This window comes from Euprymna scolopes, chromosome 6 (assembly GCF_053919585.1).
Source record: "Euprymna scolopes isolate OS-2025 chromosome 6, ASM5391958v1, whole genome shotgun sequence".
NCBI lineage: Eukaryota > Metazoa > Mollusca > Cephalopoda > Sepiida > Sepiolidae > Euprymna > Euprymna scolopes.
The window spans coordinates 14250336-14262470 of NC_136487.1; the positions used below are offsets into that span (position 1 = coordinate 14250336).

Consider the following 12135-nt stretch of genomic DNA (forward strand, 5'->3'; position numbering starts at 1 on the left):
ATGAATTATTATTCTGAGACGTTATTGTAATGTACAATATTAAATTTTTTGTACGGTACAGATTCATAAGTATTTTAGGAATCCAATAATAAGAGATGTTAGCTTACGGCCTTGTGGCTCAATGGTAGCGCGTCTGACTCCAGATCAGAAGGTTACGTGTTCGAATCACGTCGGGGTCAACAGCGTTCCCTTTTATTTGAAGGATGCCATTTATTTTATAAATGTATCATCAAAGATTATAAGTCTTCAATGGCAATTAATGCAATCCTGGTTTTACAATGAATTATTATTCTGAGATTTTACTCTAATGTACAATATTAAATTTTTTGTACGGTACAGATTCATAAGTATTTTAAGAATGCAATAATGAGAGTGGTTGGCTTACGGCCTTGTGGCGCAATGCTAGCGCGTCTGACTCCAGATCAGAAGGTTACGTGTTCGAATCACGTCGGGGTAAAATGCGTTCCCTTTTGTTTGAAGGACGCCATTTATTTTATAAATGTATCATCAAAGATTATCAGTCTTCAATGGCAATTAATGCAATCCTGGTTTTACAATGAATTATTATTCTGAGATGTTACTGTAATGTACAATATTTAATTTTTTGTACGGTACAGATTCATAAGTATTTTAAGAATGCAATAATAAGAGTTTTTGGCTTACGGCCTTGTGGCGCAATGGTAGCGCGTCTGACTCCAGACCAGAAGGTTACGTGTCTGAATCACGTCGGGGTCAAAAGCGTTACCTTTTATTTGAAGGATGCCATTTATTTTATAAATGTATCATCAAAGATTATCAGTCTTCAATGGCAATTAATGCAATCCTGGTTTTACAATGAATTATTATTCTGAGACGTTATTGTAATGTACAATATTAAATTTTTTGTACGGTACAGATTCATAAGTATTTTAGGAATCCAATAATAAGAGATGTTAGCTTACGGCCTTGTGGCTCAATGGTAGCGCGTCTGACTCCAGATCAGAAGGTTACGTGTTCGAATCACGTCGGGGTCAAAAGCGTTCCCTTTTATTTGAAGGATGCCATTTATTTTATAAATGTATCATCAAAGATTATAAGTCTTCAATGGCAATTAATGCAATCCTGGTTTTACAATGAATTATTATTCTGAGATTTTACTCTAATGTACAATATTAAATTTTTTGTACGGTACAGATTCATAAGTATTTTAAGAATGCAATAATGTGAGTGGTTGGCTTACGGCCTTGTGGCGCAATGGTAGCGCGTCTGACTCCAGATCAGAAGGTTACGTGTTCGAATCACGTCGGGGTCAAAAGCGTTCCCTTTTATTTGAAGGATGCCATTTATTTTATAAATGTATCATCAAAGATTATCAGTCTTCAATGGCAATTAATGCAATCCTGGTTTTACAATGAATTATTATTCTGAGATGTTACTGTAATGTACAATATTAAATTTTTTGTACGGTACAGATACATAAGTATTTTAAGAATGCAATAATGAGAGTGGTTGGCTTACGGCCTTGTGGCGCAATGGTAGCGCGTCTGACTCCAGATCAGAAGGTTACGTGTTCGAATCACGTCGGGGTCAAAAGCGTTCTATTTTATTTGAAGGATGCCATTTATTTTATAAATGTATCATCAAAGATTATAAGTCTTCAATGGCAATTAATGCAATCCTGGTTTTACAATGAATTATTATTCTGAGACGTTATTGTAATGTACAATATTAAATTTTTTGTACGGTACAGATTCATAAGTATTTTAAGAATGCAATAATAAGAGTGGTTGGCTAACGGCCTTGTGGCGCAATGGTAGCGCGTCTGACTCCAGATCAGAAGGTTACGTGTTCTAATCACGTCGGGGTCAAAAGCGTTCCCTTTTATTTGAAGGATGCCATTTATTTTATAAATGTATCTTCAAAGATTATAAGTCTTCAATGGCAATTAATGCAATCCTGGTTTTACAATGAATTATTATTCTGAGATGTTACTGTAATGTACAATATTAAATTTTTTGTACGGTACAGATACATAAGTATTTTAAGAATGCAATAATGAGAGTGGTTGGCTTACGGCCTTCTGGCGCAATGGTAGCGCGTCTGACTCCAGATCAGAAGGTTGTTTGTTCGAATCACGTCGGGGTCAAAAGCGTTCCTTTTTATTTGAAGGATGCCATTTATTTTATAAATGTATCATCAAAGATTATAAGTCTTCAATGGCAATTAATGCAATCCTGGTTTTACAATGAATTATTATTCTGAGATGTTACTGTAATGTACAATATTTAATTTTTTGTACGGTACAGATTCATAAGTATTTTAAGAATGCAATAATAAAAGTGGTTGGCTTACGGCCTTGTGGCGCAATGGTAGCGCGTCTGACTCCAGATCAGAAGGTTACGTGTTCGAATAACGTCCGGTCAAAAGCGTTCCCTTTTATTTTAAGGATGCCATTTATTTTATAAATGTATCATCAAAGATTATCAGTCTTCAATGGCAATTAATGCAATCCTGGTTTTACAATGAATTATTATTCTGAGATGTTACTCATACGTACAATATTAAATTTTTTGTACGATACAGATTAATAAGTATTTTAAATATCCAATAGTGAGCGTGGTTGGCTTACGGCCTTGTGGCGCAATGGTAGCGCGTCTGACTCCAGACCAGAAGGTTACGTGTCTGAATCACGTCGGGGTCAAAAGCGTTACCTTTTATTTGAAGGATGCCATTTATTTTATAAATGTATCATCAAAGATTATCAGTCTTCAATGGCAATTAATGCAATCCTGGTTTTACAATGAATTATTATTCTGAGACGTTATTGTAATGTACAATATTAAATTTTTTGTACGGTACAGATTCATAAGTATTTTAGGAATCCAATAATAAGAGATGTTAGCTTACGGCCTTGTGGCTCAATGGTAGCGCGTCTGACTCCAGATCAGAAGGTTACGTGTTCGAATCACGTCGGGGTCAAAAGCGTTCCCTTTTATTTGAAGGATGCCATTTATTTTATAAATGTATCATCAAAGATTATAAGTCTTCAATGGCAATTAATGCAATCCTGGTTTTACAATGAATTATTATTCTGAGATTTTACTCTAATGTACAATAATAAATTTTTTGTACGGTACAGATTCATAAGTATTTTAGGAATGCAATAATAAGCGTGGTTAGCTTACGGCCTTGTAGCGCAATGGTAGCGCGTCTGACTCCAGATCAGAATGTTACGTGTTCGAATCACGTCGGGGTCAAAAGCGTTCCCTTTTATTTGAAGGATGCCATTTATTTTATAAATGTATCATCAAAGATTATAAGTCTTCAATGGCAATTAATGCAATCCTGGTTTTACAATGAATTATTATTCTGAGACGTTATTGTAATGTACAATATTAAATTTTTTGTACGGTACAGATTAATAAGTATTGTAAGAATGCAATAATAAGAGTGGTTGGCTTACGGCCTTGTGGCGCAATGCTAGCGCGTCTGACTCCAGATCAGAAGGTTACGTGTTCTAATCACGTCGGGGTCAAAAGCGTTCCCTTTTATTTGAAGGATGCCATTTATTTTATAAATGTATCTTCAAAGATTATCAGTCTTCAATGGCAATTAATGCAATCCTGGTTTTACAATGAATTATTATTCTGAGACGTTATTGTAATGTACAATATACAATTTTTTGTACGGTACAGATTCATAAGTATTTTAAGAATGCAATAATGAGGGTGGTTGGCTTACGGCCTTGTGGCGCAATGGTAGCGTGTCTAACTCCAGATCAGAAGGTTACGTGTTCGAATCCCGTCGGGGTCAAAAGCGTTCCCTTTTATTTGAAGGATGCCATTTATTTTATAAATGTATCATCGAAGATTATCAGTCTTCAATGGCAATTAATGCAATCCTGGTTTTACAATGAATTATTATTCTGAGACGTTATTGTAATGTACAATATTAAATTTTTTGTACGGTACACATTCATAAGTATTTTAAGAATGCAATAACAAGAGAGGTTAGCTTACGGCCTTGTGGCGCAATGGTAGCGCGTCTGACTCCAGATCAGCGGGTTACGTGTTCGAACCACGTCGGGGTCAAAAGCGTTCCCTTTTATTTTAAGGATGCCATTTATTTTATAAATGTATCATCAAAGATTATCAGTCTTCAATGGCAATTAATGCAATCCTGGTTTTACAATGAATTATTATTCTGAGATGTTACTGTAATGTACAATATTAAATTTTTTGTACGGTACAGATTCATAAGTATTTTAAGAATGCAATAATAGGAGTGGTTGGCTTACGGCCTTGTGGCGCAATGGTAGCGCGTCTGACTCCAGATCAGAAGGTTACGTAATCGAATCACGTCAGGGTCAAAAGCGTTCACTTTTATTTGAAGGATGCCATTTATTTTATAAATGTATCATCAAAGATTATCAGTCTTCAATGGCAATTAATGCAATCCTGGTTTTACAATGAATTATTATTCTGAGATATTACTGTAATGTACAATATTAAATTTTTTGTACGGTACAGATTCATAAGTATTTTAAGAATGCAATAATAAGAGCGGTTTTCTTACGGCCTTGTGGCGCAATGGTAGCGCGTCTGACTCCAGATCAGAAGGTTACGTGTTCGAATCCCGTCGGGGTCAAAAGCGTTCCCTTTTATTTGAAGGATGCCATTTATTTTATAAATGTATCATCAAAGATTATAAGTCTTCAATGGCAATTAATGCAATCCTGGTTTTACAATGAATTATTATTCTGAGATGTTACTGTAATGTACAATATTAATTTTTTTGTACGGTACAGATTCATAAGTATTTTAAGAATGCAATAATAAGAGTGGTTTGCTTACGGCCTTGTGGCGCAATGGTAGCGCGTCTGACTCCAGATCAGAAGGTTACGTGTTCGAATCACGTCGGGGTCAAAAGCGTTCCCTTTTATTTGAAGGATGCCATTTATTTTATAAATGTATCATCAAAGATTATAAGTCTTCAATGGCAATTAATGCAATCCTGGTTTTCCAATGAATTATTATTCTGAGACGTTATTGTAATGTACAATATTAAATTTTTTGTACGGTACAGATTCATAAGTATTTTAAGAATGCAATAATAAGAGTGGTTGGCTTACGGCCTTGTGGCGCAATGGTAGCGCGTCTGACTCCAGATCAGAAGGTTACGTGTTCGAATCACGTCGGGGTCAAAAGCGTTCCCTTTTATTTGAAGGATGCCATTTATTTTATAAATGTATCATCAAAGATTATAAGTCTTCAATGGCAATTAATGCAATCCTGGTTTTACAATGAATTATTATTCTGAGATGTTACTGTAATGTACAATATTAAATTTTTTGTACGGTACAGATTCATAAGTATTTTAAGAATGCAATAATGAGAGTAGATGTCTTACGGCCTTGTGGCGCAATGGTAGCGCGTCTGGCTCCAGATCAGAAGGTTACGTGGTCGAATCCCGTCGGGGTCAAAAGCGTTCCCTTTTATTTGAAGGATGCCATTTATTTTATAAATGTATCATCAAAGATTATAAGTCTTCAATGGCAATTAATGCAATCCTGGTTTTACAATGAATTATTATTCTGAGACGTTATTGTAATGTACAATATTAAATTTTTTGTACGGTACAGATTCATAAGTATTTTAAGAATGCAATAATAAGAGAGTTTAGCTTACGGCCTTGTGGCGCAATGGTAGCGCGTCTGACTCCAGATCAGAAGGTTACGTGTTCGGATCAACTCGGGATCAAATGCGGTCTCTTTTATTTGAAGGATGCCATTTATTTTATAAATGTATCATCAAAGATTATCAGTCTTCCATGGCAATTAATGCAATCCTGGTTTTACAATGAATTATTATTCTGAGATGTTACTGTAATGTACAATATTAAATTTTTTGTACGGTACAGATTCATAAGTATTTTAAGAATGCAATAATAAGAGTGGTTGGCTTACGGTCTTGTGGCGCAATGGTAGCGCGTCTGACTCCAGATCAGAAGGTTACGTGTTCGAATCACGTCGGGGTCAAAAGCGTTCCCTTTTATTTGAAGGATGCCATTTATTTTATAAATGTATCATCAAAGATTTTAAGTCTTCGATGGCAATTAATGCAATCCTGGTTTTACAATGAATTATTATTCTGAGACGTTATTGTAATGTACAATATACAATTTTTTGTACGGTACAGATTCATAAGTATTTTAAGAATGCAATAATAAGAGTGGTTGGCTGACGGCCTTGTGGCGCAATGGTAGCGCGTCTGACTCCAGATCAGAAGGTTACGTGTTCGAATCACGTCGGGGTCAAAAGCGTTCCCTTTTATTTCAAGGATGCCATTTATTTTATAAATGTATAATAAAGATTATAAGTCTTCAATGGCAATTAATGCAATCCTGGTTTTACAAGGAATTATTATTCTGAGACGTAATTGTGATGTACAATATTAAATTTTTTGTACGGTAAGATTCATAAGTATTTTATGAATGCAATAATAAGAGAGGTTAGCTTACGGCCTTGTTGCGCAATGGTAGCGCGTCTGACTCCAGCTCAGAAGGTTACGTGTTCGGATCACGTCGAGATCAAATCCGTGCTCTTTTATTTGAAGGATGCCATTTATTTTATAAATGTATCATCAAAGATTATCAGTCTTCAATGGCAATTAATGCAATCCTGGTTTTACAATGAATTATTATTCTGAGATGTTACTGTAATGTACAATATTAAATTTTTTGTACGGTACAGATTCATAAGTATTTTAAGAATGCAATAATAAGAGCGGATTGCTTGCGGCCTTGTGGCGCAATGGTAGCGCGTCTGACTCCAGATCAGAAGGTTACGTGTTCGAATCACGTCGGGGTCAAAAGCGTTCCCTTTTATTTGAAGGATGCCATTTATTTTATAAATGTATCATCAAAGATTATAAGTCTTCAATGGCAATTAATGCAATCCTGGTTTTACAATGAATTATTATTCTGAGACGTAATTGTAATGTACAATATTAAATTTTTTGTACGGTACAGATTCATAAGTATTTTAAGAATGCAATAATAAGAGTGGTTGGCTTACGGCCTTGTGGCGCAATGGTAGCGCGTCTGACTCCAGATCAGAAGGTTACGTGTTCGAATCACGTCGGGGTCAAAAGCGTTCCCTTTTATTTGAAGGATGCCATTTATTTTATAAATGTATCATCAAAGATTATAAGTCTTCAATGGCAATTAATGCAATCCTGGTTTTACAATGAATTATTATTCTGAGACGTTATTGTAATGTACAATATTAAATTTTTTGTACGGTACAGATTCATAAGTATTTTAAGAATGCAATAACAAGAGAGGTTAGCTTACGGCCTTGTGGCGCAATGGTAGCGCGTCTGACTCCAGATCAGAAGGTTACGTGTTCGGATCACGTCGGGGTCAAAAGCGTTCTCTTTTATTTGAAGGATGCCATTTATTTTATAAATGTATCATCAAAGATTATAAGTCTTCCATGGCAATTAATGCAATTCTGGTTTTACAATGAATTATTATTCTGAGATGTTATTGTAATGTACAATATTAAATTTTTTGTACGGTACAGAGTCATAAGTATTTTAAGAATGCAATAATAAGAGTGGTTGGCTTACGGCCTTGTGGCGCAATGGTAGCGCATCTGACTCCAGATCAGAAGGTTACGTGTTCGAATCACGTCGGGGTCAAAAGCGTTCCCTTTTATTTGAAGGATGCCATTTATTTTATAAATGTATCATCAAAGATTATCAGTCTTCAATGGCAATTAATGCAATCCTGGTTTTACAATGAATTATTATTCTGAGATGTTACTGTAATGTACAATATTAAATTTTTTGTACGGTACAGATTAATAAGTATTGTAAGAATGCAATAGTAAGAGTGGTTGGCTTACGGCCTTGTCGCGCAATGGTAGCGCGTCTGACTCCAGATCAGAAGGTTACGTGTTCCAATCACGTCGGGGTCAAAAGCGTTCCCTTTTATTTGAAGGATGCCATTTATTTTATAAATGTATCATCTAAGATTATCAGTCTTCAATGGCAATTAATGCAATCATGGTTTTACAATGAATTATTATTCTGAGACGTTATTGTAATGTACAATATTAAATTTTTTGTACGGTACAGATTCATAAGTATTTTAAGAATGCAATAAAAAGGGAGGCTAGCTTACGGCCTTGTGGCGCAATGGTAGCGCGTCTGACTCCAGATCAGAAGGTTACGTGTTCGGATCACGTCGGGGTCAAATGCGTTCTCTTTTATTTGAAGGATGCCATTTATTTTATAAATGTATCATCAAAGATTATCAGTCTTCCATGGCAATTAATGCAATCCTGGTTTTACAATGAATTATTATTCTGAGATGTTACTGTAATGTACAATATTAATTTTTTTGTACGGTACAGATTCATAAGTATTTTAAGAATGCAATAATAAGAGTGGTTGCTTACGGCCTTGTTGCGCAATGGTAGCGCGTCTGACTCCAGATCAGAAGGTTACGTGTTCGAATCACGTCGGGGTCAAAAGCGTTCCCTTTTATTTGAAGGATACCATTTATTTTATAAATATATCATCAAAGATTATCAGTCTTCAACGGCAATTAATGCAATCCTGGTTTTACAATGAATTATTATTCTGAGATGTTACTGTAATGTACAATATTAAATTTTTTGTACGGTACAGATTCATAAGTATTTTAAGAATGCAATGATAAGAGTGGTTGGCTTACGGCCTTGTGGCGCAATGGTAGCGCGTCTGACTCCAGATCAGAAGGTTACGTGTTCAAATCACGTCGGGGTCAAAAGCGTTCCCTTTTATTTGAAGGATGCCATTTATTTTATAAATGTATCATCAAAGATTATCAGTCTTCAATGGCAATTAATGCAATCCTGGTTTTACAATGAATTATTATTCTGAGACGTTATTGTAATGTACAATATTAAATTTTTTGTACGGTACACATTCATAAGTATTTTAAGAATGCAATAATACGAGAGGTTAGCTTACGGCCTTGTGGCGCGATTGTAGCGCGTCTGGCTCCAGATCAGAAGGTTACGTGTTCGGATCACGTCGGGGTCAAATGCGTTCTCTTTTATTTGAAGGATGCCATTTATTTTATAAATGTATCATCAAAGATTATCAGTCTTCAATGGCAATTAATGCAATCCTGGTTTTACAATGAATTATTATTCTGAGACGTTATTGTAATGTACAATATTAAATTTTTTGTACGGTACAGATTCATAAGTATTTTAAGAATTCAATAATAAGAGTGGTTGGCTTACGGCCTTGTGGCGCAATGGTAGCGCGTCTGACTCCAGATCAGAAGGTTACGTGTTCGAATCACATCCGGTCAAAAGCGGTCCCTTTTATTTGAAGGATGCCATTTATTTTATAAATGTATCATAAAAGATTATCAGCCTTCAATGGCAATTAATGCAATCCTGGTTTTACAATGAATTATTATTCTGAGATGTTACTGTAATGTACAATATTAAATTTTTTGTACGGTACAGATTCATAAGTATTTTAAGAATGCAATAATAAGAGTGGTTGGCTTACGGCCTTGTGGCGCAATGGAAGCGCGTCTGACCTCAGATCAGAAGGTTACGTGTTCGGATCACGTCGGGGTCAAATGCGTTCACTTTTATTTGAAGGATGCCATTTATTTTATAAATGTATCATCAAAGATTATCAGTCTTCCATGGCAATTAATGCAATCCTGGTTTTACAATGAATTATTATTCTGAGATGTTACTGTACTGTACAATATTAAATTTTTTGTACGGTACAGATTCATAAGTGTTTTAAGAATGCAATAATAAGAGTGGTTGGCTTACGGCCTTGTGGCACAATGGTAGCGCGTCTGACTCCAGATCAGAAGGTTACGTGTTCGAATCACGTCGGGGTCAAAAGCGTTCCTTTTTATTTGAAGGATGCCATTTATTTTATAAATGTATCATCAAGGATTATAAGTCTTCAATGGCAATTAATGCAATCCTGGTTTTACAATGAATTATTATTCTGAGACGTTATTGTAATGTACAATATTAAATTTTTTGTACGGTAGAGATTCATAAGTATTTTAAGAATGCAATAATAAGAGTGGTTAGCTTACGGCCTTGTGGCGCAATGGTAGCGCGTCTGACTCCAGATCAGAAGGTTACGTGTTCGAATCACGTCGGGGTCAAATGCGTTCTCTTCTATTTGAAGGATGCCATTTATTTTATAAATGTATCATCAAAGATTATAAGTCTTCAATGGCAATTAATGCAATCCTGGTTTTACAATGAATTATTATTCTGAGACGTTACTGTAATGTACAATATTAAATTTTTTGTACGGTACAGATTCATAAGTATTTTAAGAATGCAATAATAAGAGTGGTTGGCTTACGGCCTTGTGGCGCAATGGTAGCGCGTCTGACTCCAGATCAGAAGGTTACGTGTTCGAATCACGTCGGGGTCAAAAGCATTCCCTTTTATTTGAAGGATGCCATTTATTTTATAAATGTATCATCAAAGATTATCAGTCTTCAATGGCAATTAATGCAATCCTGGTTTTACAATGAATAATTATTCTGAGACGTTATTGTAATGTACAATATGAAATTTTTTGTACGGTACACATTCATAAGTATTTTAAGAATGCAATAATACGAGAGGTTAGCTTACGGCCTTGTGGCGCGATTGTAGCGCGTCTGGCTCCGGATCAGAAGGTTACGTGTTCGGATCACGTCGGGGTCAAATGCGTTCTCTTTTATTTGAAGGATGCCATTTATTTTATAAATGTATCATCAAAGATTATCAGTCTTCAATGGCAATTAATGCAATCCTGGTTTTACAATGAATTATTATTCTGAGACGTTATTGTAATGTACAATATTAAATTTTTTGTACGGTACAGATTCATAAGTATTTTAAGAATTCAATAATAAGAGTGGTTGGCTTACGGCCTTGTGGCGCAATGGTAGCGCGTCTGACTCCAGATCAGAAGGTTACGTGTTCGAATCACGTCCGGTCAAAAGCGGTCCCTTTTATTTGAAGGATGCCATTTATTTTATAAATGTATCATAAAAGATTATCAGCCTTCAATGGCAATTAATGCAATCCTGGTTTTACAATGAATTATTATTCTGAGATGTTACTGTAATGTACAATATTAAATTTTTTGTACGGTACAGATTCATAAGTATTTTAAGAATGCAATAATAAGAGTGGTTGGCTTACGGCCTTGTGGCGCAATGGAAGCGCGTCTGACCTCAGATCAGAAGGTTACGTGTTCGGATCACGTCGGGGTCAAATGCGTTTACTTTTATTTGAAGGATGCCATTTATTTTATAAATGTATCATCAAAGATTATCAGTCTTCCATGGCAATTAATGCAATCCTGGTTTTACAATGAATTATTATTCTGAGATGTTACTGTACTGTACAATATTAAATTTTTTGTACGGTACAGATTCATAAGTGTTTTAAGAATGCAATAATAAGAGTGGTTGGCTTACGGCCTTGTGGCACAATGGTAGCGCGTCTGACTCCAGATCAGAAGGTTACGTGTTCGAATCACGTCGGGGTCAAAAGCGTTCCCTTTTATTTGAAGGATGCCATTTATTTTATAAATGTATCATCAAGGATTATAAGTCTTCAATGGCAATTAATGCAATCCTGGTTTTACAATGAATTATTATTCTGAGACGTTATTGTAATGTACAATATTAAATTTTTTGTACGGTACAGATTCATAAGTATTTTAAGAATGCAATAATAAGAGTGGTTAGCTTACGGCCTTGTGGCGCAATGGTGGCGCGTCTGACTCCAGATCAGAAGGTTACGTGTTCGAATCACGTCGGGGTCAAATGCGTTCTCTTCTATTTGAAGGATGCTATTTATTTTATAAATGTATCATCAAAGATTATAAGTCTTCAATGGCAATTAATGCAATCCTGGTTTTACAATGAATTATTATTCTGAGACGTTACTGTAATGTACAATATTAAATTTTTTGTACGGTACAGATTCATAAGTATTTTAAGAATGCAATAATAAGAGTGGTTGGCTTACGGCCTTGTGGCGCAATGGTAGCGCGTCTGACTCGAGATCAGAAGGTTACGTGTTCGAATCACGTCGGGGTCAAAAGCATT

The 12135-nt window shown here is 35.4% G+C and overlaps 33 non-coding genes across 33 annotated transcripts; all 33 read left to right on the forward strand.

Annotated features, from left to right (window-relative positions):
* Window positions 1-107: 107 nt before the first annotated feature.
* On the forward strand, window positions 108-179 carry Trnaw-cca (transfer RNA tryptophan (anticodon CCA)). The gene has a single exon. It is a non-coding gene; the product is annotated as a tRNA-Trp (tRNA).
* Window positions 180-385: 206 nt separating this feature from the next.
* Window positions 386-457, forward strand: Trnaw-cca (transfer RNA tryptophan (anticodon CCA)). The gene has a single exon. It is a non-coding gene; the product is annotated as a tRNA-Trp (tRNA).
* Window positions 458-941: 484 nt separating this feature from the next.
* Window positions 942-1013, forward strand: Trnaw-cca (transfer RNA tryptophan (anticodon CCA)). The gene has a single exon. It is a non-coding gene; the product is annotated as a tRNA-Trp (tRNA).
* Window positions 1014-1219: 206 nt separating this feature from the next.
* Window positions 1220-1291, forward strand: Trnaw-cca (transfer RNA tryptophan (anticodon CCA)). The gene has a single exon. It is a non-coding gene; the product is annotated as a tRNA-Trp (tRNA).
* A 206-nt stretch (window positions 1292-1497) lies between these two features.
* Window positions 1498-1569, forward strand: Trnaw-cca (transfer RNA tryptophan (anticodon CCA)). Its single transcript has one exon. It is a non-coding gene; the product is annotated as a tRNA-Trp (tRNA).
* A 206-nt stretch (window positions 1570-1775) lies between these two features.
* Trnaw-cca (transfer RNA tryptophan (anticodon CCA)) lies at window positions 1776-1847 on the forward strand. The gene has a single exon. It is a non-coding gene; the product is annotated as a tRNA-Trp (tRNA).
* A 1039-nt stretch (window positions 1848-2886) lies between these two features.
* On the forward strand, window positions 2887-2958 carry Trnaw-cca (transfer RNA tryptophan (anticodon CCA)). The gene has a single exon. It is a non-coding gene; the product is annotated as a tRNA-Trp (tRNA).
* Window positions 2959-3164: 206 nt separating this feature from the next.
* On the forward strand, window positions 3165-3236 carry Trnaw-cca (transfer RNA tryptophan (anticodon CCA)). The gene has a single exon. It is a non-coding gene; the product is annotated as a tRNA-Trp (tRNA).
* A 206-nt stretch (window positions 3237-3442) lies between these two features.
* On the forward strand, window positions 3443-3514 carry Trnaw-cca (transfer RNA tryptophan (anticodon CCA)). Its single transcript has one exon. It is a non-coding gene; the product is annotated as a tRNA-Trp (tRNA).
* A 206-nt stretch (window positions 3515-3720) lies between these two features.
* On the forward strand, window positions 3721-3792 carry Trnaw-cca (transfer RNA tryptophan (anticodon CCA)). Its single transcript has one exon. It is a non-coding gene; the product is annotated as a tRNA-Trp (tRNA).
* A 206-nt stretch (window positions 3793-3998) lies between these two features.
* Trnaw-cca (transfer RNA tryptophan (anticodon CCA)) lies at window positions 3999-4070 on the forward strand. Its single transcript has one exon. It is a non-coding gene; the product is annotated as a tRNA-Trp (tRNA).
* A 206-nt stretch (window positions 4071-4276) lies between these two features.
* Window positions 4277-4348, forward strand: Trnaw-cca (transfer RNA tryptophan (anticodon CCA)). The gene has a single exon. It is a non-coding gene; the product is annotated as a tRNA-Trp (tRNA).
* A 206-nt stretch (window positions 4349-4554) lies between these two features.
* On the forward strand, window positions 4555-4626 carry Trnaw-cca (transfer RNA tryptophan (anticodon CCA)). The gene has a single exon. It is a non-coding gene; the product is annotated as a tRNA-Trp (tRNA).
* Window positions 4627-4832: 206 nt separating this feature from the next.
* Window positions 4833-4904, forward strand: Trnaw-cca (transfer RNA tryptophan (anticodon CCA)). The gene has a single exon. It is a non-coding gene; the product is annotated as a tRNA-Trp (tRNA).
* A 206-nt stretch (window positions 4905-5110) lies between these two features.
* Trnaw-cca (transfer RNA tryptophan (anticodon CCA)) lies at window positions 5111-5182 on the forward strand. The gene has a single exon. It is a non-coding gene; the product is annotated as a tRNA-Trp (tRNA).
* A 206-nt stretch (window positions 5183-5388) lies between these two features.
* Window positions 5389-5460, forward strand: Trnaw-cca (transfer RNA tryptophan (anticodon CCA)). The gene has a single exon. It is a non-coding gene; the product is annotated as a tRNA-Trp (tRNA).
* Window positions 5461-5944: 484 nt separating this feature from the next.
* On the forward strand, window positions 5945-6016 carry Trnaw-cca (transfer RNA tryptophan (anticodon CCA)). Its single transcript has one exon. It is a non-coding gene; the product is annotated as a tRNA-Trp (tRNA).
* A 206-nt stretch (window positions 6017-6222) lies between these two features.
* Window positions 6223-6294, forward strand: Trnaw-cca (transfer RNA tryptophan (anticodon CCA)). Its single transcript has one exon. It is a non-coding gene; the product is annotated as a tRNA-Trp (tRNA).
* Window positions 6295-6776: 482 nt separating this feature from the next.
* Trnaw-cca (transfer RNA tryptophan (anticodon CCA)) lies at window positions 6777-6848 on the forward strand. The gene has a single exon. It is a non-coding gene; the product is annotated as a tRNA-Trp (tRNA).
* A 206-nt stretch (window positions 6849-7054) lies between these two features.
* On the forward strand, window positions 7055-7126 carry Trnaw-cca (transfer RNA tryptophan (anticodon CCA)). Its single transcript has one exon. It is a non-coding gene; the product is annotated as a tRNA-Trp (tRNA).
* Window positions 7127-7332: 206 nt separating this feature from the next.
* On the forward strand, window positions 7333-7404 carry Trnaw-cca (transfer RNA tryptophan (anticodon CCA)). The gene has a single exon. It is a non-coding gene; the product is annotated as a tRNA-Trp (tRNA).
* Window positions 7405-7610: 206 nt separating this feature from the next.
* On the forward strand, window positions 7611-7682 carry Trnaw-cca (transfer RNA tryptophan (anticodon CCA)). The gene has a single exon. It is a non-coding gene; the product is annotated as a tRNA-Trp (tRNA).
* Window positions 7683-7888: 206 nt separating this feature from the next.
* Window positions 7889-7960, forward strand: Trnaw-cca (transfer RNA tryptophan (anticodon CCA)). The gene has a single exon. It is a non-coding gene; the product is annotated as a tRNA-Trp (tRNA).
* Window positions 7961-8166: 206 nt separating this feature from the next.
* Trnaw-cca (transfer RNA tryptophan (anticodon CCA)) lies at window positions 8167-8238 on the forward strand. Its single transcript has one exon. It is a non-coding gene; the product is annotated as a tRNA-Trp (tRNA).
* Window positions 8239-8443: 205 nt separating this feature from the next.
* Trnaw-cca (transfer RNA tryptophan (anticodon CCA)) lies at window positions 8444-8515 on the forward strand. Its single transcript has one exon. It is a non-coding gene; the product is annotated as a tRNA-Trp (tRNA).
* A 206-nt stretch (window positions 8516-8721) lies between these two features.
* Trnaw-cca (transfer RNA tryptophan (anticodon CCA)) lies at window positions 8722-8793 on the forward strand. The gene has a single exon. It is a non-coding gene; the product is annotated as a tRNA-Trp (tRNA).
* A 1039-nt stretch (window positions 8794-9832) lies between these two features.
* Trnaw-cca (transfer RNA tryptophan (anticodon CCA)) lies at window positions 9833-9904 on the forward strand. The gene has a single exon. It is a non-coding gene; the product is annotated as a tRNA-Trp (tRNA).
* A 206-nt stretch (window positions 9905-10110) lies between these two features.
* On the forward strand, window positions 10111-10182 carry Trnaw-cca (transfer RNA tryptophan (anticodon CCA)). Its single transcript has one exon. It is a non-coding gene; the product is annotated as a tRNA-Trp (tRNA).
* A 206-nt stretch (window positions 10183-10388) lies between these two features.
* Window positions 10389-10460, forward strand: Trnaw-cca (transfer RNA tryptophan (anticodon CCA)). Its single transcript has one exon. It is a non-coding gene; the product is annotated as a tRNA-Trp (tRNA).
* A 478-nt stretch (window positions 10461-10938) lies between these two features.
* On the forward strand, window positions 10939-11021 carry Trnaw-cca (transfer RNA tryptophan (anticodon CCA)). The gene has a single exon. It is a non-coding gene; the product is annotated as a tRNA-Trp (tRNA).
* A 478-nt stretch (window positions 11022-11499) lies between these two features.
* Trnaw-cca (transfer RNA tryptophan (anticodon CCA)) lies at window positions 11500-11571 on the forward strand. The gene has a single exon. It is a non-coding gene; the product is annotated as a tRNA-Trp (tRNA).
* A 206-nt stretch (window positions 11572-11777) lies between these two features.
* Window positions 11778-11849, forward strand: Trnaw-cca (transfer RNA tryptophan (anticodon CCA)). Its single transcript has one exon. It is a non-coding gene; the product is annotated as a tRNA-Trp (tRNA).
* Window positions 11850-12055: 206 nt separating this feature from the next.
* Trnas-cga (transfer RNA serine (anticodon CGA)) lies at window positions 12056-12127 on the forward strand. Its single transcript has one exon. It is a non-coding gene; the product is annotated as a tRNA-Ser (tRNA).
* Window positions 12128-12135: the final 8 nt, after the last annotated feature.